Consider the following 23,568-nt stretch of genomic DNA (forward strand, 5'->3'; position numbering starts at 1 on the left):
CCAAAGCAAAAAACAATATCCTAAAGGCTTCCAAAGAAAAAGCACAGATCACTTGCAAACGAAGGAGAGTGGATTGAGACCAGATTTATCAGCAACACTGGACATCAAAAGTCAATGGAGCAATGTCTTCAAAGCTCTGAGGAAAAATACATTGGTTAACTTATCAAAACAATGTCATAATTTTTGGTACCTAGAGAATCAGGAGCACATGATCAGAGGCAGATGAGATGGCAAAAGGAGCTACAAGAAAGAATGCAGTGCCAAGATCTTCACCTTCTAAGACAGGGACCAAGTGATGCCACCTCTGGGCAACAGAGCAAGATGATTTAAGTTACTTAAATAGAGAAACTAAAATTGTGATGCAACTGTATTGAGCAAAGGAGGGAAGAGAGATGGAAGAATATGGCAGGAAACCAGTACACAGTTTCCAAAACTGATAAATGAGGAAATAACTGTAAGCACAGAACTTTGAGATACAATGGTAACATCAGTAAAGGCAGTTTTATAGACTGGGTGTGGTGGCTCTTGCCTGTAATCCCAGCTCTTGGGGATGCTGAGTCTGGTCAATCATCTGAGGTCAGAAGTTGGAGATCAGTGTGGCCAACATGGTGAAACCCTGTCTCTACCAAAAACACAAGAATTAGCTGGGTGTGGTGGCAGGTGCCTGTAATCCCAGCTAATCAGGAGGCTGAGGCAGAATTGCTGGAATTCAGGAGGCAGAGGTTGCAATGAGTTCAGATTGTACCACTGCACTCCAGCCTGGGTGACAGAGTGAGACTCTTTAAAAAAAAAAAAAAAAAAAGGTGGGGGGGCAGTTATAGGAGTGAAAAAGTGGCTCTGTAAGGGGGACCATCAATATCAAATGGAGGCAGTAGCCTACAAAAGAACCAGGGATGTTTGTTGTGATGGAAGCCAAAGAAGTAGAATTGGAAGAAAGAAAATGAGAAACTATCAAATGCAGAAAGAGAGGTCTGCTTCAATGGGCTATAACTCCTAAACTTTTCAAGATTTCACATGCTTCCCATAGTACTTTCTGACCTACATGAAGCCTATTCAATACACTGAAGCATAATTCCAACATATTTAGTAAAAACAATACAAAAAACACACAATACCTTGATGGCTCAACTGAAAACACCTGTGAGCATTCACACACATCTCTGTGGTTACAATGTTGTTTTTTTTGCTCCCAACTAAACACTTTCAGACTTAACTTAGTATGTTACGGTGGTTAGGTTCCAGGATTATTAAGATCTATCTCTATTCATTATTGCTTATAAAATGATATCTATTGTCACCCTGATAGCCTGTGCCTACAAAAACAGCACACTTGTCTTCAGGGAAATACTCAACCTGGTATGTGATCAACTGAAATGCAAGTCTATGGAAACACCCCAACTCCACACATTCATCCCCTTGATAACTCAGATGTCAGTGGAGAGTAATAGGAACTCAAGATGTAAAATGCTTATCTTTGTTTGGCTTCTGGAGTGTTTTAAAACAGTCATCAGGAATGGGCATTCTGTGGTGTGTTTTTTTCCCTTGAAGAGAAGAACAACAACAGCACTGAAAGTTGTGATGACAAGCACAATCAACATTCTGCATTAACAAACAACATAAAAAGGATTTTGGCAGGGTGTGGTGGCTCACACCTCTAACCCCAGCACTTTGGGAGGCCAAGGCAGGTGCATTACCTGAGGTCAGGAGTTCAAGACCAGTCTGGCCAACCTGGTGAAACCCCATCTCTACTAAAAATAAAGAAAATTAGCATAAATATACTAAAAATATAGAAATATATGCATGGTGGTGGATACCTGTAATCCCAGCTACTTGGAGGCTGAGGTAGGGGAATTGCTTAAACCTGGTAGGCAGAGGTTGCAGTGAGCTGAAATTGAACCACTGTTCTCCAGCCTGGGCAACAAGAGCAAACCTCTGCCTCAAAATAAATAAATAAATAAATAAATAAGGATGATTTTATTATGGAATAAAATCCTATTTTAACACGTGTTCCTTTTCTTTTACAGGGGGAAATAATGGACGACAAGCATTGCTAATGAAATCCAATGGACCTGGCTTTGGCATCAATTCAGAGTCAATATTCAGTGTCACTGCACCACGGTAACCAAGACTGCTGACCACTAGTGTTGTGCTCTCGGCAATTTAATGAGTTGGCACAATCAGAACTCAGCATTACCGGGACTATTCTGTATGCAGGCTTCTGTCTGCTGCAAGCAGGCATAAGCTATAATACATTCTCCTGGTATTTTTCTCCTACGTTAATTTCTTCAGTGCCAACACTCAGAGCTTCCATAGTCATATTAATGTACTATATATCTTGAAACAAATTTAACCTAAAAAAGACTTAGCAATTTTCAGGTCAACACAGACATTAAAGTAAAACAGGATGAAGTTTCCAGACGTAAAATAAAATTAAATCAGGTACAGATATTTAAAGTAAATCACATAGAAAGTTAGTGACACCTGTGGCCAGGTGCACTATAACAAACCATGCCATCACATATGAGAAGGATCATCTGTCCAGAAAAAAATAAAGTCTTCAATCTTGACTGGAACATCCTTCAGAGAAAAAAAGCAAAATTCAATCCTGGAAAATATTCTAATATGGTTTATCCAGGTGAAAAGGAATTGGCATCACTGTTGAGGTGCCTGGAATTTCCCTTGTATCTGACATCTAATTCTTCTGTAAATCTAGTTGTCTCTTTTAGACACATCAGGAAACCATCAAGCTGTCATAACTTCATCCTACCCAGAAGGATTTTGTCTATCCAAAATCCCAGTCTACCCAGAATCCCCTTGTCTACCCAGAATCCCCTTGTCCTTGGTCTCCTGTCTTAAAACTGAAATTTTCTCCTCATTGCTATCCTTCTTTTCTACATTTGTCTCTCTTTTGACTATTCTATGGCAGCAGAAGAATCCTTGAAAAACTAAAGTTAGATTTTGTTATGTTCTCGCTCCAAAATCTCCAATGTCTTCTGTTCAACACATCGCAAATCCTGGACCAGGGCATCCAGATCACAAGCCCCTAAAAGACCCTGCCCTCAGCCTCATCTCTCACCTCACAGCTCACACACTTCCCGTGCCTGCCTTGGGTTAGCCACACAGGCCTCTTTGCTGTTCTTGGGACACACCAAGCATTTGTACTTTCTCTTCTCTTTTTCTGGGACATTGTTCCACTAAGTATCCACAAGGTCAATTCCTGTGTTTTGCTCAAAGGTCATCTCACTAACTTCTTCTTGATCATTCTACCCAAACAGCACCCCCTGTCATCTCTATTTCCTTCCCTTGCTTTAGTCTTCTTCTTGCCATTTCTTAATACGTGTCATGTTATTACAAAGCTTTTTGTTGTCAATCTCCTATTCTGGAGCATAAACCCTGTGAGCAAAGGACTTCATTTGTTCACTACTCCATTCTTCTTACAATGAGATACAATGGTATCTCACACACAGCAGCTTTTCAAGAAACTTGCGATACCATTCGAAACCATATCAAAAAGTGGCTAGCACATAAATCTAACAAAAGACATCCAAAAATGAAGACATAAACAACTAAACAAATATAGTCCCAACTCTAATAATAAATGCTTTTCAGATTTTAGGAGTCACTCATCTCATTGCTTGGACAAGAAAACTAGACTGATTTTCTAATGGATGCTTTTGTCTCATCTCATTCTAAAACTGCTTCCTTAATCAGCTGATCACCACCAAAGCTACCATTTGATGAATGTATATCATGTTTACTGCAACGATATTAACAGCTCATGTATACATAAAAGCTACTTTTTGGCACACTTTTACATTCACTTCGGTTTTTTATTGATTCATCACTCTTTGACATAGCCAATGTGATTAGATTGCCAGTATTATGTTTTACATTTCAGCCATTCCTCCGAGGTAGGAACTCTTCATGGCTGGAACTTGGCTCTTTGCCCTTCTTAACACTATTTTAGAAACTTGTTCTTTACAATTAGGGATTCAAGGGTCCCTATAGTTGAGAAAGTTATGCTATTAGGGTTTCCAGGATATTTCTGAACATTCTTGAAAAGATTATGTTACAGAAAAAGTATGTATGGATCTGGAAAGCTAATTAATATCAATCAAAATTATATCCTGTATTTTATATCATGTGAGTTTTATCTAAATGTTTACTTTTTAAACTCAAAACACTTGTCTTCTGCTTCCAAAAGTAAAAACTATTCTTAGAAAATGAACTATTCAACTACTGACTCAACACTTAAAACTATTAGTGTCATAGGTTATCCACAACAGAAAATATTCTATTCACACTGACATTTAATTTAGAGATTTGAATCGAATACTGAACAAGTTTTAAATCTAGTTATTAAAAAATGGTTTCAGGGATGAGGCCATTATCTACATGTCCATCAGCATTCTTGGGAAGGTATTTTGAAAATAAATTCTTTTTTTCCATGAAATAATTTATATAAAGAAATTTTTCTCATTATTAGCTAGACTGGAAACATTCTGAAGGCAGTTTCAACTTTTCCAAAAGAGATCATTTGCAAATATTTGATGTTCCTTGAACTACATACATGGGTAAACAGCTCTATTTCAATGCAACTGTGGCTTTCCGGTCAAAAAAGCTTAATTTTTATTCCTTAGGGAACTTCAGAATGAAATTAACCATTTCAATGCCTTATTTTAACAAAAAAAAATAGTATCTGAAAGGGAAATTACAAACTAATGTCTCTTATGAACATAGATATGAAAATCCACAATTTCAGCAAAACAAATCCAGTAATATATATCATCATGACCAAGTTGATTATAATTATTTCAATAAATGCAGAAGAATAGCTGATAAAATCCAATATCCATGATTTAAAACTCTTAGAGAAGTGGGAAGAGAAGGTCACTTCATTCCTTATTATTAGATTATATACCAGAAAAAAAAAAAACTACAGCAATCATCATACTTAAATGCTGAAAATTTCCTTTTGAAATCAGAAGCAAGAAAAAGAAGCCTATCATTTGCACTTCTATTCAACATCAAATTAAAACCTCACCAGTGTATTAAGGCATAAGTAAATAAATGGTACAAGGATTGGAAAGGAAGAAAAACGGTCATTATTCACAATTGATATGATATCCAAAAGTATTTACAGATAAGCTGTTAGGAGAGTTTAGCGATTTAGAGAAATCAATTAGCAATGTAGAAAAACTGAATTTCTATGTGTATATATAATAGCAAACAGAAATGAGATGCAATAAAAAGATACTATTTGAAACCATATCAAAAAGTGCCTAGCAATAAATCTAACAAAAGACATGCAAAAACCTTTGAGGAAAAAAAACAATAAAAGTTCACTAAGACATTTTAAAAGACTTAAATAGAGAAACAATGTTGTAAAGATGTTGGTTCTCTCCAAATGAACTTACAGATTCAATGCGATGCCAACAAAAACCCCAAGACCTTATGTGAGGTGGTGTGGAACTTAACTAAGTTTATTCCAAAATTGTATGTGGAAATTCAAAGGACCAAGTACAATTAAGGCTCTCTTGAAGTACAAAGGCTGTTCTCTCAGATATTAAGACTCACTTAAGAAGACACAATAATTAAACCAGTGCGCTACTGGTATAGAATAGACAAATGGCAGGACTAGAACACTCAGAAGTAGACTCACACTTATGAACCTTTATGATATATTGCATAGGTAGAAAGTAGAAAGATTAGTGGTTTCACTAAATGGAACTAGAGTATCCATATAAAAGAAAATTAATTTGGACCTTTACTTCATACCACACATAATAATTTCAGATGGAAGTTAAAGACTGCAAGATTAAACTCCAAAGCTTTTAAAATTTAATATATAAAATATCTTCATGACCTTGAGCCATCAAGTGAGAGATTTCTTTTAAAAAGACACAAAAAGCAACAACCATAACAGAAATGACTGACAAATATGACATCAAAATTAAAATTTTCTGTTTATTAAGGAACACTATAAAGAATTAAAAGACATGCCACAGAGTAGGAAAGAGATCAGCCACGTGTTTAACCAACAGAAGATTTGGATCCTGAATGTATAAGAATTCTTCAAACAATTCAGTAGTTAGACAATATGATGGAAAAATGACCTACTTTACACAAAAGAGGAAATCCATGTGACCACATACATGAAAAAGGGACTGACCTTACTAGTAAACAGAAAAAAGCAAAATAAAACCACAAAGAGATATGAATACACACCTTCATTCTGCAGCAAGAGAAAGTGGGACACTACTAAGTGTTGGCAAAGATATATGACCATTTGTAACACAGGACAGATGCAGAGATGCATATTCCAGGAGCCAGCAATTCCTCTTGTAGGCTGATAGAAATAGGCATGCTGGTACACACTGGAATGCAGGCATAAGAATATTCACAGCTGTAAAATTTGTATTCCCTAAATTGTTGACAACCCTAAGGTGGATAAACACACTCATTTTCATTCAATGGAATACTTCACTATATGGCAGCAAAATCTAACAAGCTATTTATTCTACACAGAATAAATGTGTCTTACAAACCTAATATAGAACAAAGCAGCAAGACACAAAAGAACATGTACAGGCTGACTTCCTTTATATATAATTCAATAATAACCATAAATAACTAGAGTGGTGAGATTATTTTTTAAAGCAAGACAATTGTCATGAAAATGAGAAGACGGTGTGCTTGTGGGAAAGGAAGGGAGTGTGATCAGGAAGGGACCCATGGAAGGTTATGGACAGACTGTCAATGTTCTGGGGTTATACAGGTGTTTACTTTCAAAGTATTCATTAGCCTCTACATTAATTGTCTATGAACTTTTTGTACATATGTTTGGTCTTATAATGAAAATGACATAAAATAAATGTGTAAATTTCAGAGTTTGATTTGGGGATATGTTGGGTAAGTGCTTCATGACCATCCACAAGCACAGGAAGCTAAGAGGATAAGAAACAGATGAAAAATAATGGTGGAGGTTGTTTCCAATGTACGAATCTGTCTCCATGGCCCCACCAGGCTCTTCACTTAAAAGCCCTTTGCTCTATCCCAGATCCTGTGAAAAATTCAAATCTCACTGTGCTTTAGACCTGCTGCTGAAGGCGGCCTTAGTCTGTCCTGCAGCAGGTGCAATGATTAGAATCCATGTGCCGGCCTTGTCTCCCTTTACAAAGGCAAAACAGGTACATATCAGAAGGGGAAGGGTGCATACAGAGAATGACTCTTTAACCCCACTGGCCTCGTTACTAGAAACTAGCTTACGACCAAGAGCAAAGGGAATACGCTGTGAAGCTAATTCTACTGGCAGTGAACCAATAGTGAGGAAGGCTAGTGGAAGCAGCAATGGTTACAGGGAAAAGAGAAGTCAGTGAGGCAAGGAGGGTAAGAGGAGCACCTGAGCCTGAGACAGGCCCAGATAGGTGGGGAGGGGTTGCTATTCCAGCATGAGGCCTGATCATGCCCACATTTCTCACCCTTGATCTTCTAAAGTGCCCTTGACCTTCCCCTGTCTTCCACCCTGGCCTCCACCTTCTCCTATGCCCTGTGGCTGGAGCTCCCACCAATCCTGCATGAGGCATCACCTGACAGGTATAGGTCCTGGGGAAGAAGAGCTGCTGCAGTCCCACTCTGAGCACCACCATCCTGCCACCCCTACAGTCCCCCCACAGCCAAACTAGAGGCGTGGGCTCTGATGCACCGTATCAACGAGAAGTCAGGCTTAAAGATATTATCTTGGCCAGGCGTGGTGGCTCAAGCCTGTAATCCCAGCACTTTGGGAGGCTGAGGCGGGTAGATCACGAGGTCAAGAGATTGGGAGACTGAGGCGGGTAGATCACGAGGTCAAGAGATCGAGACCATCCTGGTCAACATGGTGAAACTCCGTCTCTACTAAAAATACAAAAAATTAGCTGGGCATGGTGGCGCGTGCCTGTAATCCCAGCTACTCAGGAGGCTGAGGCAGGAGAATTGCCTGAACTCAGGAGGCAGAGGTTGCGGTGAGCCGAGATCGCGCCATTGCACTCCAGCCTGGGTAACAAGAGCGAAACTCCGTCTCAAAAAAAAAAAAAAAAAAAAAAAGATACTATCTTGAATCTTCAACCTTGAAAAGGCCTTTTATGGTCATAGAAAGTGTATTTTCTTATTAGGTTGACTTGCCATTTCATAAAAATTCTTCAGGCTTAGGCAAAGAAGTCATTTTGAAGTGCCCTTTTACATAGAATAGTTATGACTTAGATAGAAAAAAAAAAGTCTTTTTGCTAGGCAATACCATCCAGGATATAGGCATGGGCAAAGATTTCATGACAAAAAAGTCAAAAGCAATTGCAACAAAAGCAAAAACTGAAAAACGGGATCTAATTAAACAGCTTCTGCACGGCAAAAAGAAAAAAAATCTATCATCAGAGCAAACACACAACTTATAGAATGGGAGAAAAGTTTTGCAACTTACTGATCTGGCAAAGGTCTAATATCCAGAGTCTATAAGGAACTTAAATTTACAAGAAAAAAAAACATTAAAAAGTGGGCTAAGGACACAAAAAGACGCTTCTCAAAGGAAGACATTTATGCGGCCAACAAACATAGGAAAAAAAGCTCAACATCAGTGATCATTAGAGAAATGCAAAGCAAAACCACAATGAGATACCACCTCATGCCAGTCACAAAGGTGATTATTAAAAAGTCAAGGAACAACAGATGGTGGTGAGGCTTCGGAGAAACAGGAAGGTTTTTACACTGGTGGTAAGAATGTAAGTTAGCTCAACCATTGTGGATGACAGTGTAGCGATTCCTCAGAGGTCTACTACCAGAAATACCATTTGACCCAGCAATCCCATTACTGGGTATATACTCAAGGAATAGAAGTCGTTTTGTTATATACATGCACATGTATGTTCACTGTAGCATTATGCATAATAGCAAAGATATAGAATCAACACAAATGCCCATCAATGATAAAGACTAGATAAAGAAAATGTGGTACATATACACCATGAAATACTATGCAGCCATAAAAAGAAAGGAGACCATGTCATTTGCAGGGAAAGCGATGGAGCTGGAAGCCATTATCCTGAGCAAACTAACACAGTAATAGAAAGCACAACACCGCATATTCTCACTCATAAGTGGGAGCTGAACAGTGAGAACACATGGACACAGGGAGGGGAACAATCCGTATTTGGGTCTGTTAGGAGGGGTAAGGGGAGAAAGAACATCAGGAACAATAGCTAAAGCATGCTGGGATTAACACATAGGCAATGGGTTGACAGGTGCAGCAAAGCTCCCTGGCACATATTTACCTATGTAACAAACCTGTACATCCTGCATGTGTAACCTGGAACTTAAATTTAAAAGAAAAAAATCTTTTTGGCATACAGAGGCAACTGGCAAGTCATAGCTGACCTGGAGTCACCTTTAACCACTCCCACTCTATCAATGTCCACCCACTGCCTCCACATCTATGTCAGAAGAACCCACTCTGATGATCACCATCACTGCTCTTAAATAAGCCTGCTTCCTCTTCTTTCCACAGCCCCTGCCTTACACTTCAGGTACTCATTCACAAACTACATTGTGAACCACAGTAGCTTCCTAAGGAGTCTCCACCTCCACCCAGATCTTTAATTCACCCTTCAAAGTCACCAGATTCAGCCTCCTAACACAAGCCTGCTCAGACATTTTAACTCCCAGTGACTCATACAGTCTAGCTTCCTTGCATAACACTCAAAGGCCTCCAACATCCCCTTTTGCCTCTCCCCCAGCCATGTCCTCCCCGACTCTAGACTCCTACCATACTGGCTTCCTCCCTCAGCTGTTCACTCTCACACGCCACACCGCAGCTGTTTCTGCAGCTGGAAGTTGTGTCTCCATGGCTCTACACACCATGCCTACTCCTTCAGATAACATTTCTGCTACTGAGAACTGCCCCGTGCTGACTTGATCTTTCCACTGTCAGTGCTCCTACAGGACATTGCTTTAAAACTTTAAGTTAAAACGTTTATTTCACTAACATATCTACAGCCTAACACTTAATTTTCTTTTGCAAACTTTTAATAAGCGGAAATCAGGTCCTATCAGTCCCTACATTAACAGACTTTAAAAACAACCCGTTGATTTTCAAACAAAATTCAAATTTCTTACCTTTTCAAAATTCTGCATTACCCATGTGTCTTTCCTGTTAGATTAGAATCCCTTTGGGGACAACACACAACAAAATAAAGACAGCCACAAAAATGGATGCCTGGTCCCATCCTCAGAAATTCCAATCGAGTTTTTCTCAGGTGAGGTTCATGTTTTTTTTTTTTTTTAAGTTCCTGCAAGATGTTTCTAATGGAAAGCCCAGACTGTGAAACACAGAACTAGGTGGCAGGTCCTAACTGTCCCTTGTAACCTCATTTCCCACCACAGGTTCCTCAGCCACAACATTCCCTCGAAGGTGCCGCACTCATTCTTGCCTTTGGGGCCTTGGAAGAGCGGCCGTATATGCTTCTGCATCCTACACAGTGCACCCACAGTGCTCACTCCTTTGTGTCCAATCAAAACTCATCTTAAAATCACCTCCTTCAAGAGGCCTTCTTGGACCTTCCAATGAAAAGAAGCCACTAGTCACTCTGTAGCACATCTCATTGTAACTCTTTGCATAGCACTTTCTCTCTAGCACTTCTCTAGATTTTTATTGTCTATCTCCCCATGAGAACATAAGCTCCATGAAAGTAAAACCTTTATCTGGGTTATTCAACAGTTTCCCAAGCTCCTAGAACAGTGCCAGGCACACAGCAATGAGTGATAAGTGAGTGAACATATCTAGGTCACTTTCATCATGCTCCATCATGCTGTGCTGTGCTTTGCATATTAAAGGACCTCAAAGAGCCCACTGCATTTCAGGAACTGAAAGTTTCCACTGTATCACAAATTTGGCCAAACTTTAAAGGTTACAAACATCCTTGCTGAAAAATATCCTTTTCCTTCCATATAGAGAGATAAAGGAAATATTATCACTTGAAAGACTGAAATCCAACTTTCAAAAGCATTCTAAAAGTCAATAAACATCATACAAAAAAATGTTTACTCTGTCTGACTCTCAGAGTGAGTACGTAAAGGTGAAATAAAGGACCCCCTCAGTCTCCTCTGGCATAAATCATTACCTCTCTAGGCAATGTAGCAGGGCTATCTACTTGGCAGGCTACAAAACTAATACAGTCCTCAACTATCATGTGATTTTTTAAATTAAATCTCTTGACCTGTATTTATGACATTCATTCATCTCATGGAGAGATACCTTTCAAACTCAACATCCTCTAATGATGCATTTTAGTTAAAATAAACAACAAGTTCAAATGATACATTTGAGAGAATCTGAGAGATAATCAAGTATTTTCTCTAGTTCCATTTTTTGTAGTACTAAAAATAGAGCACTTTTATTCTTACATTAAAGAACTTCAAGGCTGATCTAGTCTTTAAGTGCCCATTTCTAGTTATATTGAGTTACATCATCATCAAAATATAATTTAACAGCTTCCACTTTGTAGCTAGGATGACTGGTGGCCCCGAAAAAGAGGTGTCTGTGTACTAATCCCTAAAACCTTTGTCTTCCAGGGCAGAAAGAGTGAATATTACCTTGTATGGCAAAAGATGTGATTGAGTTCATTACCCTGAGAGGAGGAAATTATCCTGAATTATCTGGGTTAGCCATAAATGCCATTACACAGGTATTCTTTTAAGAGCAAGGCAGTGGGAGTTCTGACATAGAAGAGGAGGAAGCATTGTGACCATGACTGTGACCAAGGACTTGAGTGATATCGCCTGAAGCCAAAGGAGGCAAAGGGTTTGTTGCCTCCTGGAGCCTTCAGGGGAAGCAAGGCCCTGCTGACAACTTCATTTTGAACATCTAGCCTCCAGAACCACGAGAAAATTAATTTCTATTGTTTTAAGCCTTATGTTGACGGTCATTTGTCACAGCAGCCACAGGAAACTGATACACACACTTAATGGATTGCATATTATGTGCTACACATTATGAAAAACATGGTACAACAAATTTTAGTTATCAAAAAGATTTTTCTGTTTCAAAGAAAATACGCTTTTTGCATTTTAATTAAGTGTAATTAAATATATTTAATCTCTTTTGCAGGTTGGATCTAAAACATGGAACTCCATTCTTGTTGGGATTTGAAGCCCCTTGCTTGATGTCTCTGTAAGGGAGCTCCCCATCTAAAAACGTAAGATTGAAATCCTCAACTCCTTCAGGGTTAAAGGAATAATGTAAAAGAGGACAACCATGGGCTAACCCTCAATGATTCACAAAGTCTTAGAGCAAAAGCAACCCTTGATGAGTACTTAGAGCCAGCCCCCTTTTTCTAAGGATGAGAAGGCAAAGGCTCTCAAGAATGAGGCACTTGCCATGAGAAAGCCAAGAGATTCCAGGTACTTGGATTCTGGCTCAGAACCCTCTGCACAGCTCTGTGCCACCTGCAAAACGATGAGGATAATATCCCCAATTCACTCACACTCTCGCTTTCTCCTCCCCTAATGGGCGAGTTTTCACTGGTCAAAGCAAACACTCAGTCACCTTTAGGGCTAATGGCAAAATACAGGCTTGGGGCACAGATTGGTTGAAGTGAAAAGACTCAAGCCTAGACCTGATGGAGTGAAAAAATGAGACTACAAAACCCCCAAATGTCCCAAGTTGATGATGAGCCAGTTCTTGCTCAGAACCAGATGTACACCAGTACAAAGAGGGAGACTTAGGCGAGTGTAAATGTGAATTCTTCCAGCATTTGTTAGCCAGGAAAAGGAATGGAAGGTTCAGTCTGGAACCCAACCTAGGTCATAAAAATCAATCCAGAAGATTATGTGTTAATGAGAGTATGTCAGGACTGCCATTTTCCACTTCACAGACAGTGTGACAGACAAAGTGTGTGATAAAACTGACCATCCACCAGAAATAGCAGGCTACTTCCTTAATCTGATGAAAGGTATTTACAACAACCCTACAGCAGATAATATACTTAAGGAGAAATGTTAAAATTTCTCCTTTTGGGATCTGGATTATAAGGATACCCACTACCACCACTTCTCTTAAACTCTATATTCAAGATCTGAGCCTATTCAATATGACAAGAGAAAGAAATTTAGAAGTATAAGGATTAGAAAAGAAATAAATAAAAATGTCATTATATACTGATATATCTATTTTCTTTATGTAGAAAATAGAAAAATCCAAAAGAAAGCACATATAAAATATCATAATTAGTAAGTTTAAAAGGTTGTTAGATATAAAATGCATGTGTAAAAATCAATTATACTTTAATATAAACACAAAGAGTTAGAAAATGAAATGTTAAAATAGATAGCATTTACTAAGTCATCAAAAATATAAAGTACCTAGAAACGAATTTAATGAAAGATGTATAAAATATAACTATGACGATGATATAACTTGACTGAGTTCTCTAAAAGTAACTCAAGAATGTATACAGGTTTCAGTCTCAACAAATTTAAAAAAATCAAATTCAATATAATCATCCACCATACCTTCTCAAACACTGGTTTTTTAAAATGTAGAGAAATATTGATGTGTTATACAGTCATGTCTTGCTTAACAATGGGGATACATTCTGAGAAACACACTCTTAGGTGAATTATGAAAACATCATGTATTGTAAACCTGTACAGCATGTTACTGTATTAATAAAATTTTAACACAATGATAACTATTTGTGCATCTAAGCATATCTAAAAATGGAAAAGGCACAGGAAAAATACAGTATTATAATCCTATGGGAGCACCATCATATATGTGGCCCATCGGTGATCCAGACATTGTTATGTAGTACATGGTTGTGTAAGAACTCTGATCACATGGGTGCAGTATACCCTCCAATGGTGGACTAGAACTTGTCTCATTATCTAGTGTTTTAACTAAACATCAAACAATCATTTGAATTTCCATACTCAGTCCTGTAATAACTGTGAAAATCAAAAGGACTCTAAAGTCTTTCATTTTATAGTGACTGTAAAGAAAAGTCTGTTGGAATATAAGGTCTAAAGTGGAAATATATATAAAACTTCAGAAAATCTGAGATTCTACTCAGACAATACATTCAGAATGAAAAGGTCCAAACCAACAGATATACGGTGTCAGTTCACCTTGGCATTGGCATAATTTGAAACTTCTGCCTCAATTTTAGCCATTTCCATAGTTCCCTGGTAGGGCTACCTTTAAATGCAGGCAGCATAGACAGCTTCCTTTATGGAGATATTTATCAAGACTTCTTTTCAAAATTTTCCATTAGCCTCAAAAGATCAAACATCCAACCATCAATGGTTAATTCCTTGTAGCTAAGACATTATGTCTCCTAGAATCCATTATTAAAATAAAAATACTTCCAGTAGGAGGTAACATAAATGAACCATGATGCAATTTTAACACTGCAACTTAATTTACAAGATTTAGGGGAATCAATTCTGATAAGGTAGAAGAGAAATGAGAGAGCTTCTAAGGAGACAGATCTGGAATACACAGTGCTACCATCAGCCAGATGGGTTGGTTTAGTGAGGCATCCTGGGTAGGTACACAATTAATGATAGCACCGTGCTAAATGGAAACAGAAAAGATGCTACCGGCAAGCATAATGTGCTTGACTGTTTGGGTGGGAACTGGATCCTGCTGTTAAGACAGGTTTGAGAGACTATTGATCATGGCACTTGATCATAAACTGAATCACAATGCTGATGGACTATTCTCTATGATACCCTAGTGAAATACAGCAAATTCATCAAAGCAGGGGTAATGCTTTGTCCTCCTATAGACCTTGTGGTACAATAAAGTTCTTTGAACCCAGCAGACAATATTGCCACTTGGTGAATTAAAACTTCACTTAACAACAAGTATCTGAGTTCTGGAGATGAAAGAAAAGATGTATTTTTAAATTAGAGCTAGCACTTTTTTTAGTGTTAAAAGTTGGTTGTCGACAATACTAAGTACTTTCAAGGATCTGGAGCAATTGGAGCTCACATACGTTGCTAGTGGAGTCAAAAGTGACATAATCAAGCTGTAAACCTATTTATCAGTGGGTTTTAAAGATAAACACAAGCCTACTCTATGACCCAGTAAGTCAAGAACAGACATGTCCACCAGAAACCATGTACAAGGGTATTCAGAAGTTTTATCCCTGATAGCCAAAAACTGAATAAATTATCCATCAATAGTAGAATAAATTATAGTATATTCATACAATACTTCACAGCTACAATAAAAGAACAAACTATTGCTATATGTAGCAATACTGATCAATCTCAAGGACACAGTGAAAGAAGTCAGACATACAGGTGAACATACTGTATGAAGCTATTTGTATGAAGTTCAAGAGCAGGCAAAACTAATCTAGGATGTTTGATTAGATTAGAGGTCACAATAATGGTGATCTTTGGGACAGAGGATGTTAAATGGAAGGGAGCGTAGATTGGAGGCCTATCTTTTTTGATTCTAGACATCTTCTATATCTTGATTTGTGTGGTAATTAACAAATATATTCACATGTAAAACTCCACTGAACCGTATCCTTAAGATTTGTATACTTCATATAAGTTATACCTCATTAAAAAGGTAAAAGAGAAAAAAAATGTTGGCTGTTTCCCAAGGCTTAATATTTGTTTTAATCATTTTAATTATGGGAAGCCAATTTTCTTTAAGCATAGTTTTGCTGTTGGCTATAATTTGAATGCTTGAACAATTGAAAGGAACACTTAGCCAATCAAATAAGGAATTGTACTCTCCCCTTACAAAGGTACAGAAGCTATTCTAACTTTCTCAACAGTCCACTCCTCATTAACACCTAAAAGGAGCCCTAACCCAATCCAGACACAAATGAAGAACAAGAGGTAATGAGGATAGGGACAGAAATGAGCAGTACCTCTGACTCTATGACTGCAGGGTCCCCAAGGTGTTCAAGGCAGTGTCACACTAGGAGGGTTCTTCTAATTTAAGAAGACATGTACAGGCCAGGCTTGGTAGCTCATGCCTGTAATCCCAGCACTTTGGGAAGCCAAGGCGGGTGAATCACAAGGTCAGGAGTCTGAGGCTAGCCCAGTCAACATGGTGAAGCCCTGTCTTTACTAAACACACAAAAATTAGCCAGGTGTGGTGGCAGGCGCCTGTAATCCCAGCTACTTGGGAGGCTGAGGTGCAAGAATCACTTGAACCCAGGGGCAGAGATTGACGTGAGCCTAGATCACACGATCACGCCACTGCATTTCAGCCAGCCAGCACAACGGGGCAAGATTCTGTCTTAAAATTAAAAAAAAAAAAAGCCAAGAAAGCAAACAAGATGCCGCTGAGCCCCCCTTTTTTTTTTCTTTGAGACAGTCTTGATCTGTCACCCAGGCAGAAGTACAGTAGCGCAATCACTGCAGCCTCAACCTCCCAGGATCAGGTGATCCTCCCACCTTAGCCTTCCAAGTAACTGAGAGGAAAGATGTGTGCCACCAAGTCTAGCTATTTTTCTTTTTTCCCTTTTTTTTTTTTTTTTTTTTTTTTTTTTTTACAGAGATGGGGTTTTGCTATGTTGCCCAAGCTGGTCTCAAACTCCTGGGCTCAAGCAATCTGCCTGTCCAGCCTCCCAAAGCACTGGGATTACAGTTCTGATTTTTGGAGCTCCATATCTGATATGTATAAGACACTCATCTGACAAACCTGCTATCTTACAGGAGCTAGCCCTGACCTAAACACGTATAATTTAAGGGAGTCCTAGAATTCTAGAGCAGGAGGCACTTGAGAATTGCTGCTGACATAAGCCTGGTGCCTACATCTGGTCAAAGTCCAGAAAGCAATTGAGAGCAGTCAAAAAAAAAAAAAAAAAAACCAGAACCAGGGTAAGAGCTGCTGTCAGCTGCCACTCTTTCTCTCCAGCTAGTATGTCTAATATGGCATTTATACTAAAAAGCAGCTATACATATTTTAAGTTAATGACTAAAGCAGAAAGGGACTTATTTTTTAAAGTAACTCCAGATGAAAATTACCAACGTTTGAAAAAAATTCTACTGGAAACACACAGAGAAAGGCATTACTTTCGGCTTTCCCAGTCAAAGCCCACTGAAAAATGGCCTCAGCTATTTTAGCCACTGACTTCTCAGAGCTTTAAAGCACACCTACAGTCTCCTCAGCAAAATAGGAACAGAAACCTCTGCCCTCTTTGGCCTCTCCAGAGCCAGGATCACAGGCATGAGCCACCATGCCTGGCTGGCAGATGTTTAAAGTTCATTCTTTCTTGCATGAGCTGCTCCAGTGGATCTTGGGAGATTCTCAGTCCTGGAAACCATCTCTCCTGCGGGTCCTCTTGGCCTCGGCAAATGCAATCTATTGCCAGTGGTCTCTTGCAACAAGTTCCACAGCCTCTTGGAGTCTGGTAAACCACTTAAAACCTCTTAAAATCCTCTCTCTAGCTGGACACAGTGGCTCACACAGGTAACCCCAACATTTTGGGAGGCCGAGGCAGGTGGATCATGAGGTCAGGAGATCAAGAGCATCCTGGCCAACATGATGAAACCCCATTTCTACTAAAAATACAAAAATTAGCTGGGCATGATGGCTCATGCCTGAAGTCCCAGTTACTCAGGAGGATGAAGCAGGAGACTCGCTTGAACCCAGAAGGCAGAGGTTGCAGTGAGTTAAGATCAAGCCAATACACTTCAGCCTGGTGACAGAAAGAGATTCTACCTTTAAAAAAAAAAAAATCCTCTCTCTTCTCTGTAATATGACCATTTTAGAACTGTGGGGTTGGTTTTCAAAACTGCCTTGTCTGCCAACTCACACATTTATTGAATTTGGATCCCCAGTGCAAAATGCAATTTTAAAATTCCATTACACCTCTCCTCTATAACCAGGGTATCTGAAGAGGCTGAACATAGCGGTTTTACTTTTACTAATAGTTGCTACCAGTAGCTGCACTCTGGCTATTCCTCTTTTCCCTGGGAAGTTAGCAACTTTCATTCTCAGTCCATCCCAGAACATTTTAGTTAATTTTGGGGGTTATGAAAATAGTCCAATATATACCGCACCACCTACTAAGTATTCTTGCCCAAAAATAAACTGGATCTGAATCTAATCAAGTTTCTAAATCTATCTACTAGCTTTCAGGTAATACCAAAGATAGACACATTAAATAGACATCCTTAGGAAGTAATCAGTTAAGAGGGTAAACTTTCCATAGGACAAATAATCCCGTTTCTGCAACAAATCAGTGTTAGAAAGGAAAAGAAATAAGAGAACTACATAATAAAAGAGACTACAGGCCGGATGCAGTGGTTCACGCCTGTAATCCCAGTGCTTTGAGAGGCCAAGGAAGGAGGACTGCTTGAGGTCAGGAATTTGAGACCATCCTGGACAACATAGCAAGAACCCATCTCTCCAAAAAAAAAATAAAAATTATATATACAATTAGCCTAGTATGGTGGCACACATCTGTAGTCCTAGCTACCCAGGAGGCTGAAGTGAGAGGATTTTTTGAGCCTAGGAGTTCGAGGTTATAGTGATCTGTAATTGCACTACTGCATTCCAGCCTCAGTGACAGCAAGACCCTGTCTCCAAAAAGATAATAACAAGAAAGGAAAATTTTAATTAGCAACTTCAACCATCCTGTTGCATGTAGTAGGTATCAGGTTAGCATGCCACACAATGAAAATCTAAGGGCGGATAAGACACATTCCCACTTGGTTTAAATAACAGGGTATGGGTTTGGGTCCAGGACTCACTGTTTTCCAGTCCTCTGACTTGAGTAAGAAGCTGCAGCAACTTTGGAGTTAAGACTGTGTCTTTAACTGTAAGGTTAGAGAGGTGGCTGAGATGCCTCCCATATCCCCTAAAGCAGTCAGCCAATGGCTGAGCCCAACTATTGGCATCACATCACATGAGACACGAGTCCAGCTTTCCGCCACAGTTAATTCGAAAGCAAAATAAAGAGCTGGTTGGCATGCAGGATAACTGCATCCCGTAGGTGTGGCCACACTGACTGGAGCAATGGAAAAAATGACACCAGTGTCTCAGCCTGCTTTCACTCAGCAGATGAGCTGGCACCTTTTCCAGATCAGCTGCAACCTTTGTGGTCCAGACACAAGTGGCATCGGAGGTCGTCCCTGAGGCACAAGACAACATGTGGGCTACCAATGATGCTATCATCAAAGTCTATCCCCCTAGCTAGTTACTGTACCACTTGCATTTAAAATAAGAATTTATCACCATTTCTAGCATTATGACTCCCAAAAGCTCAGTCCTATTATGTGAGCTAGGCCAGCACACAGTCAAGTAAGAGGACTTTAGAATGGCCCACTGGAGTGACCATTTGTTATGCTCTGGGACTCTGGGCACATCCTTCCTGTACTTAGCAATCAGCCACCTGTGATCCTGCTGCCTGGAGGAAGAAAACATTTATTTTTCTAGCCTCTCCTACATGTGGAGTGAGTCATCGTCTGTTGACTTTAAGTGAAAAATATTAACTTTTATTTAAGTGATTGTACTTAGGGATAGCTTAGCCTGCACTTTAATACACAAGCAAATTATTAGATTCTGTGCCATAAGACTGCAGATCCTACCATCCCTGTATTAGCTATGAACTTACGTGTGTGTGTGTGTGCGCGCGCGTGTGTGTTAGGTACTACTGAAAACTGTGCTACACATCTCTCTCTAGGCCTACACTGACAGGTTTCTTAAAGAGGCACTGGCCCTGCTGGGTGCAGTGGCTCATGCCTGTTATCTCAACACTTTGGGAGGCTGAGACAGGCAGATCACAAAGTCAAGAGATTGAGATCATCCTGGCCAATGTCGTGAATTCCTGTCTCTACTAAAAATACAAAATAAATAAATAAGTAAATAAATAACCAAGCATGATGGCATGTGCCTGTAGTCCCAGCTACTTGGGAAGCTGAGGCAAGACAATAACTTGAACCCGGGAGGCAGAGGTTACAGTGAGCCAAGATAGCACCATTGCAGTCTAGCCTGGTGACAAAGCAAGATTGTGTCTCAAAAAAAAAAAAAAAAGAAAAGAAAAAAAGGTATTGACCCAAAGTGTCTCTACATTCCCTTTCCCGATTCTTCAGTCCAACTTCTGACATCTGCCTGCACCAATCCACTCAAACTGTGTTTCTGAAGGTCACCCCTGATTTCCATATTGCCAAATCCCAACATTTTTGAATCTTTATGCTACCTGATCTAAAGACCACACTGACCCTGTGAACCACCCTCTCCTTCCTTAACCGTACTTTCTCTTGGGGTCTTGCTATGTTGACTAGGCTGGTATCAAACTCCTAGACTCAAGTGATCCTCCTGCCTTAACAACCCAAAGTGCTGAGAATCAGTAATGAATCAGGCACCCTGACTCATTCAGGAAGTTTTAACACCAAAAACATTTATATAAAAACAAACTTGGGCCTATCCACCACACCCAGCCCAGAGTGATAAATTTCAACCACCAAAGCGCCCTGTACTCCGAACCCTGCAATGGCTTCCCACATCATTTGGGAGAAACTCTAAAGTCCTTAACATGAGCTCAAAGGCCCAGGGTCACCGGGCCCCAGCTCCAAATTCAGCTCACATCACTTTCCTCTGTTCCCACTCCCTACATATCCCCTACACTGCTGAAAGCCTCACTGGCATTTTTTCAGTTCGGTGAAGGAACCAAGTTCTTGGCTGACAGGGTCGGCAGCACATGTGCTGTTTCTTCTAAAAAGCTCTGGCTAATTGCTTTTCACTGCAGCTCTCAGCCTACACCTCCAAAGGGGCACATTCTCTAAAAACTTTCCCCTGGTGTAAATTAAGTCACTCTTCTACGTCTCCTTCGTAATTCATTTTACTTTTCCTTTGTAGCTCTTACAATAATTTGGAATGATATCTAGATATAGATTTAAATAGAGATAGAGATGGACACACAGGTATTTCTCTCTACCAGACTATAAGATTCTCAGCCAAGGGCAGGGATTATACCTATTTAGTTCACAGCAGCGTCCTTAGCTTCTAGCACATTCAACACTGATGAAACAAAAAGTTAATGGATGAATACTAATAGCATATACCATGATTTTAACCTAAAAGAGTTATAGTATTTGTCTATTCTGTTTTCCCAAAGGAAAGCCTTGATACGAATAGATAATATTACCATACATACGGCATTCATGGAAAAACTTGGATTGCACGAGAATTAAACTCATGGTAATATTGCACTAAGCTTCCCACTGAGAACAACGACAAAAGCTGGATGAAGGAGGAGGAAGGGAAAGGACAGAGAGGAGGAGGCAGAGGAGGAGAAGTAGCTGCTATTTGCAGACTTTGGTCTTGAATCAAGGCAGGCAAAACTTGAGGGGCTGAGGAAAACACCCCGAGGTGAGATCCTTCTTTGTGCTACTTGCTCCTTTCAGAGCATTCACCAATGCCTGGCCAGGCCACGTTGGCCAAGCAGACAGCTGCAGCCCAAAGCCTGGAGCAGTCTCACTGGGATAGGGAGATGAAAAATGAAATCTGGGACTACCAGTGCAGCCAGAATGTGGGGCACAAAGATCCAAGAGAAAAGACAGCTTCAGAAAAATGAACCAAATATTTGTTCCAGCCTTTGTACTTCAAAGCTGTGGGTTGTAAAAGGAGGAGGAAATAAGCAGAAACCTTCTGCTAAGAGGCTAAAAAGCTAAGCTGACTTTATGGCCATGTTGCTCAGCTTAGGAGTTGACATTTAGGGCCTACCATGGACAAAGAGTCCTGGTAAATATAAATACTGTAGGCTTTCTGCTGAGACTCTCAATGGGTCATACCTTAGGAATAAACCAAACAAAACCAGACTAACCTGAAACTCCACTACAATCGTCCTAATTGCTGATTGAATCTAGATCAACAGCTTTATGCTACTGCGTAACAGAAAAAAAATAAAATCTCCCTGGATGAATGTAACAGCATCCAGAGATCCTAAAAATGCTCACATACAATGTCAGACACTTAATAAAAAATTACAAAGTATGACAGAAAACAAGAAGAAATAACCAAAACCAAGATTTAAAAAAACTGGTAATACTTAGACTCACTGGCAATCTAGATATTTTATTCATCAAAATAGAATTTTACTATAACTACAATTACTATGTTCAATAAAATATATTAAAGATAAAGAATCTTACCAGATACCTAGGCTCTATAAAAAAAGAGGAAAACTGAAATACAATAATTGAAATTAAAAACTCAATAGATAGGTTTAAAAAGAGGATAGAGAAGTTTTACTGCAGTGAAACAGGTGTCAGTAGAAAAAAATCTAATGAGAAGCAGAGAGAAATACAAAAGAATAAAAAGAGGATAGAGAAGTTTTACTGCAGTGAAACAGGTGTCAGTAGAAAAAAATCTAATGAGAAGCAGAGAGAAATACAAAAGAATTGTAAATATGGGAAAGACCTTAATTCACATATAAGACACTATGATAAAAGTATATACATGTAACTATTATTCCAAAAGGGAAAGAGAAAAATAGTAAGATGCAATCACTACAGAGATAGGAACCAAGAATTTTCTGAAACTGATGAAAGATACCAAGCCAGAGATCCAACAAGCTCCATGAACCACAAGTAAGAGAAATGTAAATAAGATACACGTGAAGGCCATCACAGTAAAGCTGCTTAAACTCAAATATAAAATTTTAAAAGCAGCTAGGATTGGGGAGGAATAGGAGAGTAGGTAACACTGCCAGAAATAAGTAGCATATTCAGGTCTGACTCATAATTTCATACTCAATTACAAAATTTTGATATCCTCTCTCACCCACTTTGCTATTAGTAAAAACTAGGATAAAGTTCAAACAATGTCCTCTTAAAATCCCCAAATTAAAATGTTTTATTAATTTGTGGCAGAATTGTACAACATATTAATTGTGAAATACAAATTTTGTTTTGTTTTAAAAACCTGTCACTCTGGAGGCTGAAGCAGGAGAATCGCTTCAGCCAGGGAGTTGGAGGTTGCAGTGAGCCAAGATCATTCACACCACTGTACTCCAGCCTGGTGACAGAGTGAGACTTTATTTAAAAAAAAAAAAAAAAAAAGAAAGAAAGAAAGAAAGAAAAGAAAAGAAAAGAAACCTGTCACTTACAATGACAAATACTTTTATTGAAGTCTGGGCTTCTCTAAGTAGACATCAGCTACTGACTATCAACAACATACTAATATGTATTAATAATTTCACTTTCTGGGGACCCAAGGCCCATAAATCAGAGAATAAAAATGTAGTATTATCCTGGTATGGTTAGATCCATCTTTTAACATGTCGACAGAAAGCTGCTGTTGCAGATATTTTTAAATGGTGAGCTCACTGTAAGTTCAAAGGATTAAGAAATTTATTCTGATTTTCTCAATTTAGAAAATTATTTTGATTTTCTCAATTTAGAAAATTACTCATCTTAGTTAACAGGAAAATAATTCCAATGCAAGCGCTATGTACAATTGTTCTTCAAGATAATCACCTACCAGCCCAGGCTGTATTTGAGCTATCTCTATTACTGAAATGAGTCCCAGAACTGCTGGGACAGATCTCCATATACATATATGTG

General features: G+C 39.1%; 1 protein-coding gene across 11 annotated transcripts in view; it reads right to left on the reverse strand.

Moving 5' to 3' along the window:
- Positions 1-23,568, reverse strand: part of CSGALNACT1 (chondroitin sulfate N-acetylgalactosaminyltransferase 1) — a 379,255-nt gene that overhangs the window by 178,330 nt on the left and 177,357 nt on the right. Inside the window, exon 1 of one of the 11 annotated variants that reach the window (XM_074384024.1) lies at positions 191-8,093. The exons of the other annotated variants lie outside the window; for them this stretch is intronic. The gene's annotated coding sequence lies outside the window, so the exon portion shown is untranslated. Of the gene's footprint in view, positions 1-190; positions 8,094-23,568 lie in introns of those variants that run through there. 11 annotated transcript variants of the gene reach the window in all.

The sequence above is a fragment of the Saimiri boliviensis genome, chromosome 13, assembly GCF_048565385.1.
Source record: "Saimiri boliviensis isolate mSaiBol1 chromosome 13, mSaiBol1.pri, whole genome shotgun sequence".
In the NCBI taxonomy this organism is placed as follows: domain Eukaryota; kingdom Metazoa; phylum Chordata; class Mammalia; order Primates; family Cebidae; genus Saimiri; species Saimiri boliviensis.